The 23,731-nt window shown below is 42.8% G+C and overlaps 1 protein-coding gene across 3 annotated transcripts in view; it reads left to right on the top strand.

The window, feature by feature from the left end:
* Nucleotides 1–23,731, top strand: part of LOC149242479 (uric acid-xanthine permease-like) — a 466,625-nt gene that overhangs the window by 1,681 nt on the left and 441,213 nt on the right. The gene's annotated exons all lie outside the window — the stretch shown is intronic.

The raw sequence follows: 23,731 nt of genomic DNA, 5'->3' as shown, positions 1-23,731 counted from the left end.
GTCACTTGTTACATGGTTGACATGTGGCATTCCTTCATCTACATGTCAACACCACATTTTGCCACCTCCACAGGGTGGACACATCAGTTGTTTAACTACATCTAGATTAAGGAAAAATTTTGAAAGTCTCCTACAAAAAAAGTCAGATCTCCGGATTTAACAAAATCCAATCCAATATCAGTCAACGAATAGGAAACTAATAGATCTGGATCTAAGAAAAGACCTTATGGTGTGTTCTTTAAAAAGCTAGATTGACAAATTCCAGATCCAATTATCGACAGGTGATGCGAAGTATTTAATGGTAAGGGCAGTTGACATAACCCAATCCAGATTTTGTCAAGGGCATTCGGATCAAAGAAATCCTTTAAATGACACTTTTCTAAAAAGCCATATTTCTTGATTTTGGATCTGATAGGAGATGGGAAACCCTTTAGACAATATGACAATTAGTGGAACTCGATCCGAATTCTGTCAAAGGTATCTAGTACTGGGAAATACTCTAACGACACCTTTCCCAAAGCTGGATTTTCGGATTCTAGATCCCTTTTGATTGGATCCATGTCATCCTATTGTTACCTCTCAAATTAGCAGGGGACCTAAAGGGCAAATGCTAGACCAAGGACAACAAATGGAGACTTAGCCCATTGTCACCTCAGCTAAGGCTCCCGTCTATTTACAAACTTTCACTGATGGGAGGAGACCTAGTATACTATGGAGTCACCGATGAACGATAAATCAATGAATGGATGTGGAGTGACCCAAATAATCCATTTCGTGAAGAGTTTGAAAGATAGAGCTTGCTTGCTTTCTAAGCAAAGTATAATGCCTTCTAGGAGAAGGAAGGGAGGATTTGAGGGTTAGATTTATGGGATATGACTAGTGAAGGAGTTTCCTAATCCCTAAAATCCTTGCTGAAATTGGTATCTCAGATGGTTCTTGAAGAATTGTCTTTTTAAAGGAACGGGACCACACGGGGCCAAGTGGACCCAGTCTAGGTCAGAAGGAAGGAGTTTAACAACAAATGGTGTCCTTAACCTAGACAAGGTAGGGGAAAGGATCAAAGAGAGAATATTCACTTAAAGGTGTTGAATTGATCCAATAAGGTACTAGCCTTTGGGGATGCTAGGGCAAAGTTAGATCTCGGAGCTAGGGCTTGGCTTTTCTCACAAGTTTTATTCCATGTGCTGTGAACTTTTAAAGGGTTTCCACATTTTATTCCTTCCTCCGATATTTCTCCTTAGTTCTTCCAATATGGCTCTTATTCTTGGGCATATGCTTTTTGTTAGCTTGTCGCTCCTATGACTTCCGATAGCTACTCTTTTATTCTCGATATGTTTCTCTTGCTCTAATATGACTTCCTATGGCTTCCTTGATGGCTTTCCTCCTTGGCTTCTTGCTCCTGTTACTCCACAGATATCGTTTGCTTCTCCTTGGCTTCATATCATCATTTAGTATCCCAGAATATTGCCGTATTGACATCAATGACAATCTAGATCAACACATCTATCTACCATGAGAAATATCATATGATGTTAATTCTAATGCGAAAATGAGCATGCAATGCATCCTACCCTAACATGCATATGGCAAAGCTATTATTAAGTGTAATCATAAAGCCAGTGCAACCAACATATCATCAAGTCAATATAAATATCCCTGCCTATATGATTGCTCATGCAGCAAATTCCAAAGCGAATGCAGACCCAAACACATGGAGGATGTTGTGGGGGGGAGGTGAGAAAATATGATGCCCACACGTGGATGATTATGTGAGAAGAGGTAAGAAAAGGATGTAATCTAGTCCATGAGATCTTCTCTTGCAACCAAAATATAGAGACATCAACAACCAAGCTCATAAACTTTTGATGAATGGCGATCTTTGGCATATCACTTCCACCATCGCCCTTATTACTTAGGTCATGGCTTATGTCCTTCATCGGGTTATGATTAGTAGGAAAGGGAGCTCGACGAAATAGAGAAACACAAGTAGGTTGCACATAGTGATTACATTGGAGAGGGGAGACTATGAAGTGATCAAGATTCAAAACCTCGAGGGTGCGTCCAAGCAGGAAAAGTATAATCAATGAAGGGCCTTTCCTTGACAATATACTCGGGAGGGGGAAAGGGCTCACAATTACTTGAGATCATATGACCACGGGTGAGGGAATCACTTGATGAAGACTCAAGATGATGACCAATAGGAAAAAGGGAGGAAGAAGTATTGTATTCAACGAGTTTTTCCTTCCCAAAATCATAATCTAAAGGCTCAACTGATTTGAACATAGAATCATACTTATGAGAAGTGGAAGCCTTGTCAATTTCCTTAGTATCAAAGATTGGGTCTCTCCTAAAAGGAAAATTTATCACTTCCAACTTCCCTTCTTTATGTAAAGGAAAATGAAGATTCTCTTTCCCAAGGGTATCAATGGGTATGTCATCATAAATAGTTCTTGAGGGGAAGGGAAGACCATTCTCATCCTCATCCCCCTTGTCAGTGCCCTAAATGGGAGCACAATCAAATTGAAGACCAACACTTTCCCATTTCTCCCTTTCAATGTGGAAGTAATCTTCAATGTCATCTTTCAAGGGGTTAATGGGGTCTTCCTCAAGGTTCTCAAAAGGAGAATCATTAGAAGTAGTATCATTGAGAAAAGGTAAGGTTAGTCTCAACTTTCCCTTCCATTGACTCATTCTTCCCAACACGTGTGTTCTCAAAATTATCCTTCTCTCCATGCGGACCCAACGATGACTCAGCTTCCTGCTCATTACTTAGATTCTCAATGTCTTGATGATGTTTGATGAGGGCTTCCTCTTGGATGCTTAATGCAAGGTATACTTGAAAGTGACTAAGAAAGCCGTCAACGAACTCCTCAATAGATGAGATGCTCTTGGGTTCATGATCGCAACCATGAGTTATGACCATCGAGAGATCCCATGAACAATAACATAAGGAAATCTTGGTAAACCACTTTCTCCTTTGAAGTACGTGCATTGAAACTTTCTACATGGACAATTGCGGAGAGTGGATCACCATCAAACATGGGCACCCCACGTACCATCCTTCCCGCGGCATGATTAGGGTGCCTAGGGATGATAGCAATGTCCAAAGCGAGAAATTTATCAAAGAAAGACAACCAATTTGAGATATGCATGAAAAATATGTGGGAGTCGCCAGGGTGAATTTAAAGATGCCTAGAAAAATGCTTGCTTCACCCTACAAGCATCGACCTTAAAGTTCAATGAAGAACTAGGGCTTTGTTCTTCCAATGGAGTCGCCAATAATGTTATGTCAATATGTCGTATGGGGAACAAAACACACGTTTTGTGTCCCTGGCAACGACGCCAAAATGTTACCGCTCAAACTAGCAGGGGATCCCTAATGGGCAAATGCTAGACCAAGGGCAACAAATGGAGACTTAGCCCATTGTCACCTCAACTAAGGCTCCCTTCTATTTACTGACTTTCATCGATGGGAGGAGACCCGGTATATTATGGAGTCATCAATGAAGGATAAATCAATGAATGGATGTAGAGTGACCCAAATAATCCCTTTCCTGAAGAGTTTGAAAGATAGAACTTGTTGCTTTCTAAGAAAGGTACATTATCGTCTAGGAGAAGGGAGCATTTGAGGGTTATTTTTATGGGATATGACTAGTGAAGGAGTTTCCCAATCCCTAAATTCCTTTCTGAAATTGGTACCCCAGATAGTTCTTGAAGAATTGTCTTTTTAAAGGAACGGGACCAAATGGGACCAAGTGGACCCAGTCTAGGTCAGGAGGAAGGATTTTAGCAACCAATGGTGTCCTTAGCCTAGACAAGGTAGGGGAAAGGATCAAAGAAAGAATATTCACTTAAAGGTGTTGAATTGATCCAATAAGGTACTAGCCTTTGGGGATGCTAGGGAAAAGTTTGATCTTGGAGCTAGGGCTTGGCTTTTCTCACAACTCCACCGTCGGAATGGCCTCAAATTTGGAGGAGGTCTTGAGGAAACACCAACGCAGGAGGGGCTAGGAGATCGAACTTTTTGGAGGGCTAGTTCATCGGGAAAATGATGCCCTAGGTGACCCAACTTGGCTAGACCCAGGAAAAGGTGAAAGAAGTTGGTTTAAGGTGACCACCTTTTGGTAGATCAGTGCCTTAGTCTTGGGAGAATGGAGTCTATGATGAATATGAGTGAGGACCTTTGGTTCTTGGTCAATGAGGCATCAAGATTACTTCGCTAGCCTTCCAGGTCAAAGAGAAGCAATCTCACAGCTTTTATACTTCGATGTGCAAAAAGGTGATGGCTTATCAAGATCAATTCATTGATAGAATTACCCCTAGGAGATTTCATTCACATTACATGGCCCATACATTGAGAGATGTTATAATAGAAACAAAATTCCACAATTTAAAACAGTGAATGCATGCAACAATTAGCCCTAAGAATAGCAAAAATCCCAATCCAATGTATATGACAAAGTAAAACATGAATAACATTAAAAGCGTGTACTTACATGTAGTAGAATGTATCCAACCATCCACAATTTTACAAGAGCGAAACTCCAAGATAAGATAGACCAAATCCACACATCAAAATTCATCCATAAAGCTCCAATTCATCCACCAAGAAAAAGTGTGAAATTCTCAAGAGAGAGAAGAGATCCAATCCAAAGTGATGATGAGCAAATGAACTCATCTCACTTGTATTTATACACTAATGAGGAGTTTGAATTAGTCTCCTTGGCCTACGTAAGCCCCAAAAATAAAATAATGTGCTAATAATCTAATTTTTTGTGACAAGCCCACCAAACTAACTCACAAATGAAAGAATAAGCCTCTCAAGAGGTCGAATAATAATCTGTGCATGTGGTAGGGCCCTCTAACGGGTTTAATGAGGTCCATGGGTGCCATAATGAAGAGTAAGACCCTCAAAAGGTGATGGACGAGGGGTTGGCCCCTTGTTCTCCAAACAATAAACCTGTGGTGCTCCCAATGGGTGTGGGGGCACAATAATAACCTCATGGGTCTCCAAATGAGTCGAAGATTCCTATAGATCATCTGAAAGGGCTCTGATGATGGTGTAGGGGATGCCACATCGTCCTACAAGTCCTGGGTCAGCTGCCAAATGCATGATACATCTGTGGGGCCGACTGGGCAAAGATGAACTTGGTGCATCTTCCTCGTCCAATGGGAGTATCTTGAGCCTCTCTGACCATCCTCGAGGATCGATGGAGTGTTTTCTATTGTTGTGGAGGCCCATAGCTCTCAACACATACCCTACATGTGCCAATGTAGACCTCTTGAGGATCAAGACCCTGTATAGGGAGACCAAACCCAAGATGGAGACCATTTGCAATCCTGCATAAGATCCAATGTGTCCCCTAGCCTTCCAGTACAACAAGTCATTAGGGAAATCGAGTAAATGAGCTTACCAACCATGGACCATAGGTGGGGACTTCATAATGGCCTGCCCTTCCATAATGGGCTTCAAGATGTGCCAATGTCTCCTAAACTCCAAATGGGGTTAACCAAGTATCCTATTAGGTGGTTTCTACTTCTAAAAGGGATAATATGTTCAAGGTACATCCTTCAAAAGGGGCTGGCATGTGACAGATAGGTGAATGAAGTAGGGGATGAGAGGGGGCAGCCCGGGCCACATGCTGGGGTACAAGGGTAGCTAATAAAAGGGAATCCCACACTTGGGTTTATAATGTATAGGAGGGAGCAATCATGGTACATGAGGTGCCTCGACCTTGATTTTTCCACCCTTCTTTATATGCCTTTTTCCTTTTTATGATTTTCTTTGATTCACTGCTCAGGGCTCAAGGGCTAAGAGCATGATGCATAAGATATAGCAGTGAATAACCCCTTTTAAGGTAGGGCGGTTCATTGCCCACCAGGGGTTGGGACAATCATGGGTTCCTATATGATGAAGGAGGCTCATAGTACCTGTAGGAACCAGGGTGATGACCATGCTGATGGGGTGGAGCTCACGTATTGGCTTTTGCCCACGTGCTAAATGTGTTTGTCCCAACCCTATTTTGCATTTTGTGGTACATATTCCTCTTGAATGTGGCTAAATATGCTTTTATCCTTCTTTTTAGCTGCATCAACCTCTGGGGTATCATTCCAGGCCTGACCTAAGTTGGGGGCAAGGGGAAGGGGTGATCTAACCCTATGTGGACCCAGTGGAGGAATGTGGACCCAGGTGAGAGAAATGATGAATGGGGTAATAATGAGTGGAAAGTGGGGTAATATAAGCATATAAGGAAGCGGGACCACGCAACCAAAATCGGGGTTTCCCGTGAAATACCATCCCTAAAGCCAAATGGCCAGTAAACGAGATTCCATGGGACTAGAATCCAAGGTTAATATCCAAATGGGTCTAGGGGACAGGAACACAGACCTAGCCCATTCTTTCCGTCGAATTCCCCCATTTATCTATGCCCAGACGTGTTCATGATAAGCAAACTACAAAACTCAATTACCAAATGACAAGGCATACCTTTAGGTTCGGGAGGCCCACCTTCAAACATATGATCATGGCAGATGGGCGAGGGACCACATGGCTAGCTGAGGTGGCGTTGAAATGGCACAATGAGCTAGCTGGTGGCTGCAAGGGGTTGGTGGCTGTCGGTTGAGGACCATCTTGGAGAATTTTTTTTCTCCTAGGGGTATCACCCACAAAACGATGGGTAACACTTAACACGTAGGATCCACATCATTTTCTTACCATGTTAGGAGGCCACTTTGGTACTCCACATCGACAAGCCAAGTTTACATGCCACATCATGTTGACTTGTCTTTTGTGCCACATGAGCATGACATGTCATCATGCCACATCATACACTGGGTAACATGGCTCCATGTGTTCTTCCTTTCCCGCATCCAAATTTAGCTTTTTCTTAAAGTTATGGTATAAATAAGCTCACTCGAATTGCTACCGTCCTCATCACAAACAAACTTTGATAATGTCAACTAATCCCTCTATTAGCTGGGCTACTAGGCTACATGGCATCTGAATTTGAGATTTTAATTGTCTGGAATTTCTTATCTATTAATGGATGGTCTTTGGTTATCCGGATTCTGTCAATAAAAATTCTCATTAATCGAGAAATTGCCCCACCAGTAAAATAGGATACACGCCTTTCTTGTGTTGTTGGTCCGATTGATGAACAACATCTAATGGGATCCTCCTCTGTTAGGTGACATTCTATTAATTGGCGCCAGGAAGCCTTGACTAACTGGGGCCACCATAACTCTATGCCACTAGGATTTGCAAATGTCTCTTTTGGCTTCGAGATTGATTCGGTTGACGAACCTTGGCTAATGGAAATGGAAGGTGTGAAAATTTCTGAATCTAACACATCAGAAACCCCTACTGCAATATCTGGTTTACTATCTCCTACTTGTTCTTTACATTAACAAGTTATTTAATAACATAAACATCGAAGTAAACACAATTGCAGCCTTCACAAATATACAGATCAACAACTGAAATAAATTGAGACAACACAAGGGACACCGTTATTTTTGGACAATCGTCCCCGGAAAAACCCAATTCGGGAAAATTGGTGCAACATATATGAGGGTTTTATTATTAAGTAGATTTTTGAATACAACTAGGGTGCCAAAAATGGCTCACCCTTCAGAGAATATCCTTGGCAGTAGTACCTCTATCCGGAGATAGATATTCCAGCAAATCAGCAACCGGATGAACAATCCCACAGTGACTCTGGTTGTTCCTTGTGCTGGACAACGAAAGCTACTCCAAGCACTCCTCTAGAACTGCATCACCCTTTAGCAACTGCGTCACCCTTCCTCGGCACTGCGTTAGTTGATCGGCTCCCAGTCTGCCCCACAGACTCTCCCAGCGCTGCCTCTGAAGCCCTCTTCGACTTCTGCGTCAGCCTCTACGGCCCTTTGCATCCTCTGGATTGGCCTCCTTAGCCTCTGCGTCAGCCCTCCTAGGCTCTGCGCTGCCTCTTCCGGCACTTTGCTGCCTCTCTGATATGTATTCTTCAGCCTTGGATCAAAATCCCTTGTTGAACTGCCCCTCACTGCAACTGATCTCTAACTCGATTTCCTCAGCAAACCCAGCCCTAGAAAATCGAATTCTTGATCTCTCTTGGTGTGTCTCCAACTGACCCTCAAGCCTCCTCTTATACTTTTCCTGTTGACGATTCAATGGCCGAGATTAAGTCCCTAATCAAAGACTAAGATTAGATGGGCTCGATCCTCGTCTCTTAGAACTTTCTCACCCATTAATACACATTAATATTTTTATTTTCCTAAGTTTAGACTTAGGAACCCATTAAAAATATTAATTATTTTAATATCTCTTCATCTGGGTGGAATTTCTCCAAATGATTTCTGGGTCTTGGAGATCTCATGTGCCTTAGCCTCTCCACCAAATTTCAAGGCTAGAGCACATCCGATGCTACCCAAAATCAACACTTCCTCTTAGCAAGGAATGTGCTCTAGCATGCTTCACCATAGAAGCATCAAACCGATCCTTCACATCGGTCCTCTATGCTGATGCTTCACCTGTTGCCCCAAATCCACGACACTACTGCTTCCTCTAATGCTACCCATGACACTGCCACTGCCACTACTACATCTGTATTGCAGCTCCCTCTCAACACGCTGCCCATAGCACTGCCACTGCTAACTGCTGCACTGCAACTCAGTTACCGAGAAGTAAGTAAGTGGCTTCATCCAAACACTGACATTCTGGTCAGTCTGGAAGCCTCGTGATGCTGAAGCTACCTCTACTGCTATCCTGTGCTTGTTGATTTGTGGTAGCATCGGATTTTCTCTGGCCATGAAAATTGGTGGAGAGTCTAAAGCACATGAGATCTCCAAGACCCAGAAATGGTTTGGGGAAATTCACACGATTAGAGAGATATTAAAATAATTAATATTTTTAATGGAGTTCCTAAGTCTAAACTTAGGAAAATTAAAATTTGGGTATTAATATAAAATTGGGCGAGAATGTTCTAAATGACATGGATCAAGCCAAATATAATCTTAGCCGTTGATTAGGGATTTAATCTCGACCGTTGAAGACTCAACAATAAAAGCATAAGAGGAGGCTTGAGGGTCAGTTGGAGATACACCAAGATTGATTAGTCAGTTCGATTTTCTGGAGCAGGGTTTGTTAAGAAAATTCGAACAAGTGCCCTGAGTTGCAGCATGAAACCACCTGCCAATTACATATAATATCTAGTGCTGCATCCTCACCATTAGGTACAATAATTCATTAGTGCATCCAAGTGAACGCAACTTGTTAATCAAGGGCACATTGAGACTTCATATGGGGCATCCCTTCCAAATTTGGGGCTTTAATCTCGTAATAGTGTTACCTCCCTAGGTAGGAGTGGTAGCACCAATCACATCGCGGATTGCCTCAGTCGGCCCTCGATTATGGCCACACCTATACAAAAATGATTCATAATTCACCGCCACATACCAGATGTTGATGGCAACAAAGAAAGTTCTAGACTCCCACTTCCAAGAAGAACTGTTGTGCCACTTGGGACACCTTTGTGTTCCTTCAAACGAGCGTGCCAAGCTAATCTGGGAGGCACATTATAGTCGGGTAGCAGAGCACTTCGGTGTGGAGAAGACAATGGTAGTACTGCAAAAGCATTTTTATTGGATGAAACTGCGACAGGATGTTTGCAATTATATCAGGTCCTACACCGCCTGTGCCATTGTCAAGCCAACCATTAAGAAGCAAGGCTTTACACCCATCTGCCTACTCTTGATTGGCCTTGGGATTCCATTTTAGTGGACTATATGCCTGACATTCCTTCTACCAAGCATGGTAATGACTGTGTGTTTGTGGTTGTCGATAGATTTTCTAAGGTGGCCATCCTAATTGCTTGTAAAAAGAGTATCACAGTAGAATTTACTACCAAACTCTTCTTCAAACAGGTGTGGGTACTTTTTGGGATCTCGCGGACCATCATATCAAATCAGGGTAGCAAGTTATTAAGCGCATTCTAGTCAAGCTTCTGGTCATTGTTGAACACCAAGCTCACCAAATCAACTGCCTTCCACCCATAGACTGATGGCTAGACAAAGGTCTTCAATAGGATGATCGTGCACATTTTGCACATGTACAACTCCGAGCATCCATGCACATGGGATGAGAGTCTCCCCTATGTTCAACGCAACTACAACAAAGCTCTCCATAGCTCAACTGGCCACATCCCCTTTTAGGTGGGCCTAGGATTTTGACCTGTAGGTCCCATTGATATCAGAATGCCCCTTGCCACTACACGTAGAATCTACACATGTTCAATCCATAGCCGACAAAGCTACCATGTTTATTGAATGAATTCGACACATTCGCCAACAGGTCCATGATATATTGCAGAAAGAAAATACGAAGTATAAACAACACCATGATTAGCACCATGTTCCACACAAGTTTCAAGTGGGAGACAAGTTCTAATTGCATCTGTACAAGGAATGCCTTGTAGGGACCCATCGAAAGCTTTGGCCACTCTGTTATGGACCTTACACAACCACCAAGGCTGTGGGTGACAATGCTTTTGAGCTAAGTATTCCTCCATTCCTTGGTCTGCCTTCGGCCATTATTTCCACCATTGTTGGAAACATGAAATTACAGAGCTGCTGAAACTGATAGAGCTCAACCCAAATTGCATTGAACAGGCCACCACTAATCGGATCATGTACACACAAATTAAGAGCACTCAACAACAGAGGGTCCAGCTGTATCGACTTGTCAAAGTAGGCTAGGTCTTGCACCAAGGCAAGTGGCTCACCAGGGGCCAAGTTTAGCAAAAGTTTCAACATCTCATGGAGACACTCAACACAATGGATGCCATTGCTTCCTAAGGGGGGAGGATATCAGTAGCCACCCACCTATTCCACTAGATCACAACGAAATTTTCCTATTTTGGCAGTTTTCAAGTCTTGAACTTTTGGAGCCATTTTTGGGCCCGAACAACATTGTACTCCTTGGATATACCTTTCCAAGAGGCTACTGTGCGCGCCAAACAGAGATCATATGCCAAAGTTAGAACCCCGGGAAGTTGACATTCCAACTTACCTCATCGGGGCCCATAAGCCTTTAGCGCTTCATCTCCTAGGGTTATGTTTTTGGATGTTTAAGGTTCTCATTGCTTATTCATACTAAAAAGTGTGAAAATTTATCAATCTAACAAGTCAGAAATCCTACTGCAGTAAACTGATTTGCATTACCTACTTGTGTTCTTCATTTTAACAAGTTATTTTCAGAAATATTCAGAAAATATTAAATGCAAATACACTGCAGCCTACACCAACATACATATCAAGCACTGAAAAATAAATGAGACAATCACGCAAAGGACACACTTATTTTTGGACTAAACGTCCTCGGAAAAACCCAATGTAGGAAAACCGGTGCAACAACTCTGAGGGTTTTCTATTATTAAGCAGTGGTTCTAAATACAAAAGCTGGTTTCCCTCTTGACAAACCAGTGACTGAGAAATACAATGGTGGAAAACTTGAGTGAGTTTTACCTCACTTCACCCGACAGATTCCTCCTGATTTGGCAGCAAAAGTGGCTAGCCCCCGCTACAACTGTGCTGCCCCTTCGGAGTAACTTCATGGGCCTGCGAGGAGCTCTTTGAGGCTCCGCGTCAACTCTTCCGCTTGTTGCGTCAACTTTCTAAGCTGTTCCGGCAGTTCCCGACAGTTTCAGCTTTTTATGTGGAAGGCAACTTTCTCCCTTTGCGCTGGCTCTTCTGGCTCTGCTTCAAGGCTGCGTGGGCCCAGACTGGCCCAACATCAGCTATCCTGGCTACTATGCTGCCTCCACAAGCTTCTCTCCACCTGTTTGTCAGTGTTCCCGAACTATCCCTGCCCCTCAGCTTCAAGATCTCCCCAATTGATTTTCCTCCTAAGAATTTCTCACCTCAGAAAATCAATTTCCTCAATTTGTATGTGTGCGTTCTCGAACTGACCCCAAGCCTTCCTTTATACTATTCTTGTTGAGAAATCAATGACCATGATCTAATCTCTAATCAATGGCTAAGATTAAATTAGACTTGATCCTCATCTCTTAGAAAAACCATTAATATTTAAATTTTATTAAGTGTAGACTTAGGAACCCCATTAAAAATATTAATTATTTTAATAAAATACAAGCCGGGTGGAATTTCACCAAACGATTTTTGGGTCTTGGAGATCTCATGTGTTCTAGCTTCTCTTAGAGATAAGCTACCACTCTTCGAGCTAGTTTGCTTTCATTCTGCGTGTATATAGTTTCAACATTTGGTAGTTATTAATTGAAATTGAGTTTCACTATATCTCTATGTTTTGGCTTTAAATTTGTATGTCATTTTGTTCCCTTTATAAATTCGGATTAGGAGTCTAGCCAGAGAAGGTTTTTGAAGAGGACTGAATTACTATAACTTATCTAATTGTCAGGTTTCCTTTCAAAAATAAATCTGATGTAATTTCCCTTTAGAAGTTTAAATAAAGTGGCTAGGTTTTTGCAGTTAAATTTTCCACAAGCTCTGTGTTAATTGACTTGATAAATTTATTTGTTAAATTTCTCGACAAAAAATATTGTGTGCATTTCTGAAGAAATATCATCAATTTTTTTTGGAAAATTTAATTAATTAAATAAAGGGATGTTACACTTTGAAACCCTAGTGACTTCTTCATAGGGATATTTTAAGGGCAAAGGATGCATGAACCAAGTTCTTTTGATCGATTCTTGCAAAACAAATTTTACATACCATAACGAATCAAAATTTCAGGGAAAGATATTTCATTTTTTAATATGGCACACATTGAAACCATAATTTCAGAACATAGCACACAAAATGGAAAAAAATGACATTAAACTTACAAAATTTCAACAAGAATCACTTTAATAAATCCCAAAAGTTTCTCCATGCAAAAATATTTTTCCCATGACAATTCGCTACACAAAAGATCACATTGCGTCCAACTAGAAAGACAAGAGCTAGTGTGCACTCCTTTAGAGAAGAGAAGTGTGTGAATGATGATGATGAATAAATGAAAGAGACTTCTCTCTATTTGTACAATGGAAACCATGTCCCATTTCATTAATTTATAAGTAAAAGCCCTAAAAAAATTTACTCGAGCATTCAACTAAGTCAGAGGTCACAAGGTAATGTTGAGATAACTTTGAAATTTAATGCCAAAATAGCCCACACATGTGGGAACAAAGACTCTCCACTATGACATCATCCTCAAAGAATGATTAGTATCCATCAAGCAAGTGACGAAATGGTCCATGAGTGCTCCTCACTCCAAGAAATTCTCAAAATACATGGGTACATCTCCCAAAGGCACCTCCTCCACCATGACATGATCCATGACAAGGTCCACGTCGCCCTTCTAGGGCATAAAGTGATGATGTGGCACCACCTAGGGGAAACATTGGCATCCAGGAAGGATGTGCTACCCCTCCCTAGTCATCTTTTTTAGTTTTGTAGCATCAGACAAGTGTTCTAGTCTCGACTTTGGTCAGAGAGGCTTAGAAACACAAGAGCTCCAGAACCCATAATTTTTTTAAGGAGAAACCACCTAGAGATGCCTTAATTAAGTTAATTAGTTAGCAATTAAATTTTTCACAAGTCTAGCTCAGGGAAAATGATCAATTAACAAGAATTAATTGAGGAAGGTGATATTTCTCTAGAAACTCACATGGATCAACCCAGAGATGATCTTAGTTGTTGATGAGGATTTAATCATGGTCTTTGGTGAGCCAACGGGAGATTATAAGAGGAGGTTGATGGGGTCGGAACTAGATACATATGAAGAGAGTTTCCATGGTAGATCGATTTTCCAGAGAGCAGTATTCAGTGTGAAGAATTTGAGTAAGAAGGAAGCAAGACTGAGAGGGAGATAAACATTAGATTTCTGGAAGATATTTCTAGTTCCGAAAGAGTCACCTGAGAGAGGGACAATTTTTCCTCAAGGACTTTTGCAAGGCCTGCGCAAAGGGTTTCCAGGGAAAGTTCGATTAAGCCAGAGGAGTCAATTCAGTTGCTCGAGGTCGGGATAAATTCTAGGAGGCCAAGCGAGTCACTTTCTGAGGCAGAGATAGGCAGAACTGTCGGATTCAGTGTGTTTCGGAGGCAGAGCAAATAGAGCCTATGCAGGCATTGTGCAGAGGTTCACACAGGGGCATTTGGCATATAGCCCAATTTGGCCATATTTCAGAGAAGAATCAGTTGAGGTGCTGAGGTATTGGCCTCATGGATATTTTGCCAGTGTTTATCTCAGATTGGATTTCCAGTTTTGGGCATCCAAATTGTACTCATAATTTCTATTGTTGCATAATAATAAAACTCTCATCTGCTGCACTGCTTTTCCCGCAATGGATTTTTCCGGGGATAATTGTTCAAAAATAATTGTGTCAAATTTTTGTGTGTGTGCTCTATATATCTCAATTTCCAACATTTTATTTTTTGCAATGCTTTTATTGTGAAAATTGCAGTTGTGATTTTATTCGTAGTTTGTCGTAGCAAATAAACTGCTTAATAAATTAATTAGTTAGAATAACAATTTCCAGTGGCTGCAATTTAAGGAAAATTGCACATGGTATCAGAGCTAGTTTGATAGATCAGTGGCTCAGAGATGAAGAGGGAGAAATTTACAGTTCAAAGGGAGTAGCAACACAATTTATCCAGATTTGCGTAGAGCCAACTAGGTAGTTCGATCAGTTGGGCAGAGAGGTCAATTTTCTAGTGCAGGTGGTAGGAAAATTCGCAAAGCCCAATAGTAGTTCCAGCAGGCAGTGTCTTAGTTTTTGTGGCATCGGATGTGTTCTAGCCACGAAATTTGGTGGAGAGGCTAGAATACATGTATTCTCCAAAACCCCAAAATTGTTTTTGGAAATTCCACCTAGAGACGACTTAATTAAAATAATTAATCAGTTGTTAATGTTTCTTAAGTCTAAACTTAGGAAATATGATTAATTAAGTCATGGTGAGAATCTTGTAGAAAAATACATGGATCGATTTCTAGTTAATATTAGCCATCAGTTATGTTTTAATCTTGGCCGTTGATGTCTCAACTAGAAATTATAAGAAGAAACTTGATGGGGCTTGGAGAAGACACACCAGCAGTTCGATTTCATTGACAAATCGATTTCCAGAGTAGTAGCGCTGAGTTGGCGAAGAGAGAGCTAGTGAGGTTGAAGTAGTGAGAGAGGGGCAAAGATAGTAAGGCTAGAGGAAGATTTTCCAGCTCTGGTGAGTGCATTGCAGAGAGGTAGTGAGTGCCACAGAGGGGCAGCGTTGTGCTTCAGAGGAGATTCTGAATTTCGTTGGGGAGAGGCAGTGATTTAGTGCCAGAAGCCGGAGAGAGAGTTCAGAGGCCAGGAGTGTCCATCTTCCAGACAACAACTGATCAGATAGCGAGAGGGAAGTAGATCTGAGTTGTGGGACACAGTACTGCTTAGGCTGACGCTGAAGCCTACATAGTGACTGTGCAGAGGCAGCAGAGAGGAACTCAACTTGAGCCAAGGTCAGTATCGGATTTCCATTGGGAGTGAGATTTTTCTCACTAGATTTATTGTTAGTGATTTCTCTGTATGGACTACTAGATTTGAGTGTCCATAGTCTTGTGCTCAGATTTACTATTGCATAATATTAAAACCCTCAGTACCTGCACCGGTTTTCCCGAGTTGGGTTTTTCCAGGGACTTAGTTAAAAAATAACTGTGTATTTGTGTGTGTATCACTGTGTGCATCTATTCTTCCAACATTTTTATTTCTTCCACAGTATTTATTTTGTGAAAGTTGCAGCATATTTAATTCGATATTTGTCGTAGTACACAAGTAGTAAATTGTTTAATCAAATTAACAACTAGAAGGATTAACATCAGTTGCTGCAATAAGATTTGGGGTTTGCAGAATTTTCACATGGTATCAGAGCACAGATGAAGAGGAATTTTGAATCTCAATAGCAGAAGGGAAGAGGAATTTCGATGCTCTGTGTACGCAGCAGTTCGAAACCCTTAGAGGTAGCATAGTTCTTGTTGATTTGGGGTAGCATCGGATGTGCTCTAGCCACAAAAATTGGTGGAGAGGCGAAGGCACATGAGATCTCCAATACCCAAAAATGGTTTGGGCAGATTCTAAATAGTTAGGAGATATTAAAAAAATTAATATTTTTAATGGAGTCCCTAAGTCTAAACTTAGGGAAAATAAAATATTAATGTGAATTAATATAAAACTATGTTAGAATGGTCCAAAAGTCATGGATCAAGCCAGATCTAATCTTAACCATTGATTAGGGACTTAATCTCGGCTGTTGATTTATCAATGAGAAAAGTATAAGAGGAGGTTTGAGGGTCACTTGCAGAACACACCAAGAGATCAAGATTTCGACTTTTTGGGGCTAGGTTTGCTGAGAAAGTTGAGAGAGTGATCTGGAGTTGTAGCTGAGGGGTAGTGAATACAGAAGCAGAGAGGCAGAGATAATGCCGGGAGGATCAACGCAGCAGCCGGGAAAGCTGACGTAGAGGCAGAAGCCGGAACTGCTGGAACAGTCGGGAAAGCTGACGCAAAGGGCAGAAATCGAAACTGTTGGGAACTGTCGGAATAGCTAGGAAAGCTGATGTAGAGGGCAGAAGTCGGAATTGTCGGGAAAGTTGACGCAGAGAGCAAAAGCCGGAACTGTCGGGAACAACCGGAATTGCCGGGAAAGCTGACGCAAAGGGCAGAAGCCGGAACTGCCGAGGAAGCTGACGCAGAGGGCAAAAGCTGGAACTGTCGAGAAAGCTGACGCAGAGGGCAGAAGCCGGAATTGTCGATAACAGCTGGAACTGCCGGGAACTGCTGGGAAAGTTGACGTAGAGGGCAGAAGAGGCTGATGCTGGAGTTTTTTGTGGGGCAGATTGGAGCTGAGGAGTTGTCGGAGTGTTTATCCGGGATTTCAGCTGGAGCATCTGTCTCCGAAGGAGAGGTACTACTGCCGAGATTTTTCTTTATTGGGTGAGCTGGATTTGGCACCCAGATTGTATTCTGAAACTGCTTAATAAATCAAACCCTCAAATAGCTACACCGATTTTCCCGCATTGGGTTTTTCTAGGGACATTAGTCCAAAAATAACGGTGTCATTTGTGTGCTTGTTTCTGTTTCCTTCAGTTGATGATCTGTAATGTGTTGAGCATGTACTTGTGTTTATTTTCAGTATTTACATGGTAAATAACTTGTTAATTAATCAAAACAAGTTGGAAGGAATAAATTAGAAAGTTCATGGAGGGTTTCTAACTGTTACACTTAGAAACTTCAACATGGTATCAGAGGGTGGTTGCAGATCATAGGAGAACTGAGGACATCAGCCGAGTAGAGCAGCAGCAGCAGAAAACAACTGTCCCAAGTGACAGAAGTTGTTCCTAGCAGCAAAACAGCAAGGAAGGGGTGACGTAGTGCCTGCATCATCAAGTTCGGGCCAAGAAGAGGCTGCGCAGAGGCTGAGGGAGGCAAAGACAGGCTCACACAGAGGCCAGGAGGGCTGATGCAGTTGGCTTAGGGAGCTAGTTTGCCGGTGTTGGGACTGCGCAAAGCCTAGGAGCTCTCACCTTCAGGTTGCTGGGGTTTAGGAGGTTATGGATAAGTTGCAGAGTGGAGCTGGTGGGGTATTGTTGTCAGAACAATACCTAACAGGGCAAGGCCAAGGAGGAGGGAGTTGCTACTGAGGGTTCCTAGTCGAGAAATCTGGATCAGTGGTGCGGTTGCACAAAAGATCAGAGTAGGGGGCATCTTGACATCGACAGAAGGATTTCCAAGAGGGAAATCGAGGCTTAGAGGGAGTCACATCGAAAACTTCCAAGAGGGAAGTAGAAGAGCAGCGGAATGGCACTACACGGAGTAAGAGACTGGACAGAGCCTCAAACTTCATAGTTTGGGAGACCAAAATCTTATCCGTACTTTACAGAAATCGTGTCAAGCACTTTGCCTTGAAGACCATAGCGGTCCTAGCTGACCCAACTGACAAGGATAGGTATGAGGAAGCAATGGTGAGGGCCAAGAGTATCATTCTTGACGGGGTCAAGGATCATATAGTACCACATATTGCCGAGAAAAATACAACACGGGAGATGTGGGAGGCCATGACCAAGTTGTATCAACATACTTCCGTGCAGAGGAAGATGCTCCTAGAAAATCAGCTTCGGTCATACCAAATGCAGAAGGGAGAACAAATCAACAGCTTCCTCGATCGATTGAAGGAGATCCGAGATCAGCTGACTTCCATAGGGGCTACATCAGATCCAGAGTTGATGGTGAGAACAACCCTTAATGTAGTCTCAGAAGACTGGGAGTGTTTGTCCAGAGCATACTGGGTAGGGCAACCCTTCCAGATTGGGAGGAAATGTGGGTGCCTCTTCGCCAAGAAGAGATCAGGTGGGTGACTAAGACGGGAAGTAGCAACAAGGGGATCAGAATCAAGAAGGAGGAGGAGGTGAATGCTGCCCTAGCATCTAAGGGTAAGCAAGAAAAGCGGAAGAAGAAAGACTTCTCCAAGGTCATTATGGGGAGCTGGGTCATTATGCGACCCAGTGTCCGAGGAAGAAGAGCAAGGGAGAGGCTTCCGAGACCAAGGCAGTGCCAGCAAGGGTAGAGAAGGAAATGGAGACAGACGATGATTGTGCCATGAGTGCTCATGTGCCACTTCAAAAGAAGTGGGGAGACATTGAGCTGTAGTCAGGCGGACTATAAGCAATGAGGGGCAGGATCCTCGAGGTACCCAGCCGCTTGGATTAGACCCTGCTATGTGAGCCATGAAGAGGAGTAGCAGTACTGGCGATGTCTGTAGAGACGGATGCGAATGGAGCGACAGAGGGAGCTACAGTGCAAGATCCCCAGGACAACGCGAGGCTAGCAGGCTGCAACAGGGCGAGAGGCACAGGAGTGTTGCACCAGTGCAGGATAACACAAAGAAGTGTGCAACGGTGCGAGATGCATAGAGTTGTTGTAGCAGTGCAAAGGTCAGAGAGGGAGCACTTGTCAGCGACAGAGAGAGTTTCAACATCATGAGTGTTTCTAGCTTGACGGAGATGTTAGAGTTGGGAGATCAGTTACTTACTTCTCAGTAACTGAGTTGCAGTGCAACAGTTAGCAGTGGTAGTGCTATGGGCAGCACAATGCAGCATGATGAGAGGGGTTGCAGTGCAGATGCAGCAGTGGCAGTGGTAGGGCCATGGGCAGCAGCACGAATGTAGAGGGAGTTGCAGTACGGATGCAGCAGTGGCAGTGGCAAGGCCATGGGTAGCAGTAAAAGGTGCAGCAGTGCAGAGGATGTTGGGCAGCGGGCCTAGAATAAGCACAGGGACCGATGCCAGATGATTAGAGTGATGCTCAGTGAGGAGTATTACTAGAGCATAGTCCTCGCTAAGAGGGAGTGTTGATTTGGGGTAGCATTGGATGTGCTCTAGCCACGAAAATTGGTGGAAAGGCTAAAGCACATGAGATCTCCACTACCCAGAAAGAGTTTGAGTAGATTCTAAACAGTTTAGGAGATATTAAAACAATTAATATTTTTAATGGAGTCCCTAAGTCTAAACTTAGGGAAAATAAAATATTAATGTGAATTAATATAAAATTGTGTTAGAATGGTCCAAAAGTTATGGATCAAGCCAGATATAATCTTAGCCGTTGACTAGGGACTTAATCTTGGCTTTTGATTTGTTAACGAGAAAAGTATAAGAGGAGGCTTGAGGGTCACTTGGAGAACACACCAAGAGATCAAGATTTCGACTTTCTGGGGCTGGGTTTGCTGAGAAATTTGAGAGAGTGATTTGGAGTTGCAACTGAGGGTCAGTGAATACAAATGCAGAGAGGCAAAGATAGTGTCGGGAGGATCAGCGCAGCAACCGGGAAAGCTGATGCAGAGGGCAGAAGCAGGAATTGCCGGGAAAAACCGGAACTGTCGGGAACTGCTGGAACAGTTGGGAAAGTTGACACAGAGGGCAAAAGCTGGAACTACCGGGAACAGCCAGAACTGTCGGAACAGCTAGGAAAGCTGATGTAGAGGGCAGAAGCCGAAACTGCCGAGAACAGCCGGAACTGCTGGAACTTCTGGGAAAGCTGACGCAGAGGGCAGAAGTCGGAACTGTCGGGAAAGCTGACGCAGAGGGCAGAAGCTGGAACTGCCGGGAACAGCCAGAACTACCGGGAAAGCTAACGCAGAGGGCAGAAGAGGCTGACGCTGGGGTTTTTCGTGGGGCAGATTGGAGCTGAGGAGTTGCCGGAGTGTTTATCTGGGGTTTCAGCCGGAGCATCTGTCTTCGAAGGAGAGGTACTACTGCCGAGATTTTTCTCTGTTGGGTGAGCTGGATTTGGCACCCAGATTGTATTCTGAAACTGCTTAATAAATCAAACCCTCAGATAGTTGCATCTGTTTTCCCGCATTGGGCTTTTCCGGGGACATTAGTCCAAAAATAACGGTGTCATTTGTGTGCTTGTTTTTGTTTCCTTCAGTTGACGATCTGTAATGTGTCGAGCATGTACTTGTGTTTATTTTTAGTATTTACATGGTAAATAGCTTGTTAATTAATCAAAACAAGTAGGAAGGAATAAATCAGAAAGTACATGGAGGGTTTCTAACTGTTAGACTTAGAAACTTCAACATTTTTTGGCCAGGAGGGTCAATTTTTGAGGAAAAGTTTATTTCTTTGATAGAGTCGACAGAGAATAAATTTTCCAGATCAAAGATTTCCAGAGGCAGAGGGAGCAACAGTATTTTCCTTGCAGAGCAGATCTTCAGCTAGGATGCAGTTATTTTGCAGCAGTTTGCTGGTGCAGAATAGCGTCAGGAGGAAGGAAGAGCACACATTAAAGGAATTCTTTCCTCAGGGAACTTCAAGTCTCGAAGTTCGATTTTTCATTACAGAGTAATAGTTGTTGTGAGCAGATTTTCCCACTCTAGTAGGGAGTGCGTAGAGCTAGTCAGTAGCTACGCAGAGGAGAAGAGGAGGAGTTCGAATTTTTGCAGAGATGGCATCAGCAGGCCTGCAAGATCAAGATCGGTTGGAGGGAGCCTCCAACTATGTGATCTGGAAGGCAAGAATTTCCTGTCTTCTAGACAAATACGAACTCAAAGCCTACATCGATGCAATGGTAGCTATCCCCAGAGATGCAAATCAATTGAAGACCTACAAGAAGGAGATGGCGAAAGCAAAGAGGTTGATTCTCGATGGGGTTTGAGATTATGTGGCGTCTCACATAGCGGGAAAAGATACTGCCAGGTAGATGTGGGAAGCTCTTGCTACGCTATACCAGGGATCTTCTGAGTCGCGGAAGATGTATATTGAGGAGAAGCTGAGATGTATCAGGATGCATAAAGGGGAGCGCATAGACCCCTTCCTCACTAGGATTCAGGATGTCCAAGACCAACTGTCTGCAGTAGGGTCAGTGCCCTAGCCTACAAAATTGGTGCGGTTAGCTTTAAACAACGTTTCCAAAGACTGATAGGTCTTTGTACAGAGTATTCTGGGAAGAGACAAGTTGCCTGATTGGGATTGAATGTGGGTTGATCTGCAACGAGAGGAAATGAGGCGAGACTTGGTGAAGAGCACCATCAATGGCACCAACAGCAGCAGTGGGACGAAGCAAGTGAAAGAAGAGAATGTGGTCGTTGCATCAAAATGGCAACAGGAGCAACGCAAGAGGAAGAGCGACCTTTCCAAGGTCAAATGCTTCAGATGTGGTGAACTTGGCCACTAAAGCAATCAATGTCCTCTTAGAAAGCAGGACAAAGAGGAGAAGCAGGATCAAGAGGCTGCATCTGCAAAGATTGACAAGTTTTGCTCCAGATTGGAGGAAGAGTTTGCCATGATCACCGATATACCTCCAAGAGTGAGGTGGGATGATTTGGTTTTGTAGCCCCAGAGAGCTACAAGATGGGCTGGATTCTTGAGGAGATCCACCTCATGAATCAATACCTTGCTACGGGAGCCCATAGTATGTAGTAGCAGGATGGATTAGTGGTAGATGGTGTAGTCAGATGCCAGAGTGACAGATGCAATGGCTAGTAGCAATCAGGTATTGGAAAATGCAGTGCAGAGTTGGCAGTAGTGTAGTTGGCATAGAGAAAAGTCAGCGGCTGCGCAGAGGCTTCAGTGACAACACAAAGACTAGCAACAGCCAGAGACTCGGGTGACATACATATCATACTGATCATAGTTGATTCGGTATTTTGGATGCTTTTCTGTTGCAGTTGTTGCAGTTGTAGCAACAACAGATGGAGAGGGAGTTGCAGTGTAGATGCAGTGTTGGCAGTAGTTCAATAGGGCCAGCAGTAGCATAGATGCTGAGTATATCAGAGTCAGTAGTTGGTGGGCAATAGCAGCCAGACATCAACAACATGACAGGAGGTGGTGCAGAGATAGGGTGTTACTTTTGTGGGTTGTAGCACTAGAACACATTCCTCGCTAAGAGGGAGTGTTAGTTTGTATAACATCGAATGTGTTCTAGCCACGAAATTTGGTGGAGAGGTTAGAATCTCCAAAACCCAGAAATCGTTTCTGGAAATTCCACCTAGAGACGACGTAATTAAAATAATTAATCATTTTTTTAATGTTTCCTAAGTCTAAACTTAGGAAATATGATTAATTAAAGGGTATTAATTAAGTCATGGTGATAATCTTCTAGAAAAAGACATGGATCAAGTTCTAGTTAATCTTAACCATCGATTATGTTTTAATCTTGGTCGTTGATATCTCAACGAGAGATTATAAGAAGAAACTAGATGGGGCATGGAGAAGACACATCAACAGTTCGATTTCACTGGCAGATCAATTTCCAGAGTAACAACGTTGAGTTGCCGGAGAGGGAGCTAGTGAGCTTGAAGCAGTGAGAGAGGGGCAGGGATAGTAAGGTCGGAGGAAGATTTTCCAGCTCCAGTGAGTGCATTGCAGAGAGGCAATGAGTGCAACAGAGAGGCAACGTAGAGCCATGTAGAGGCAATGCAATGCTTCAGAGGGGATTTCGTGTTTTGCTAGGGAGAAGCAGTGATTTAGTGCCAAAATCCAGAGAGAGATTCTGGAGGCCAGGACGATCCATGTTCTAGACAACAGTTGATCAAATAGCGAGAGGGAAGAAGTTCCGAGTTGTGGGATGCAATACTACATAGGTTGACGTAGTGACTGTGTAGAGGCAGCAAAGAGCAACTCATTTTGAGCCAAGGTCAGTGTCGGATCACTAGTAGGAGTGAGATTTTTCTCACTAGATTTTTTGTCAGTCATTTCTCTGTATGGATTGCTATATTTGAGCATCCATAGTCTTGTACTTAGATTTAATATTGCATAATATTAAAACCCTTAGCCGCTGAACCGGTTTTCCCGAGTTGGGTTTTTCCAGGGACTTAGTCCAAAAATAACTACGTATTTGTGTGTGTGTGTGCATCTATTCTTCCAACATTAATATTTCATTCACTGTATCTATTTTGTGAAGGTTGTAGTGTATTTAATTCGATATTTGTCGTAGCACACAACTAATAAATTATTTAATCAAATTAACAATTAGAAGAATTAACATCAGTTGCTGCAATAAGATTTAGGGTTTGTCGAATTTTCACACAGTGGTGAAGTCGAGAAGCAATTTCGATGAAGCAGATCAGTAAATTCGTAGGGCAGATCTGCGCACAGTTGTTTTTGCAATAGTTTTGCAATTGTAGAATCAACATCGAGTGGAAAAGAAAAACACACATAGAGGAATTCTTTCTTAGCGGATTTCCAACTTCA

This window comes from Pinus tabuliformis, chromosome 8 (assembly GCF_031772625.1).
Source record: "Pinus tabuliformis cultivar Carrire ecotype Pingquan chromosome 8, CPIR1, whole genome shotgun sequence".
NCBI classification, from domain to species: domain Eukaryota; kingdom Viridiplantae; phylum Streptophyta; class Pinopsida; order Pinales; family Pinaceae; genus Pinus; species Pinus tabuliformis.
The sequence above is the reverse complement of the archived record's forward strand: the minus strand, read 5'-3'. Positions and strand labels throughout refer to the sequence as shown.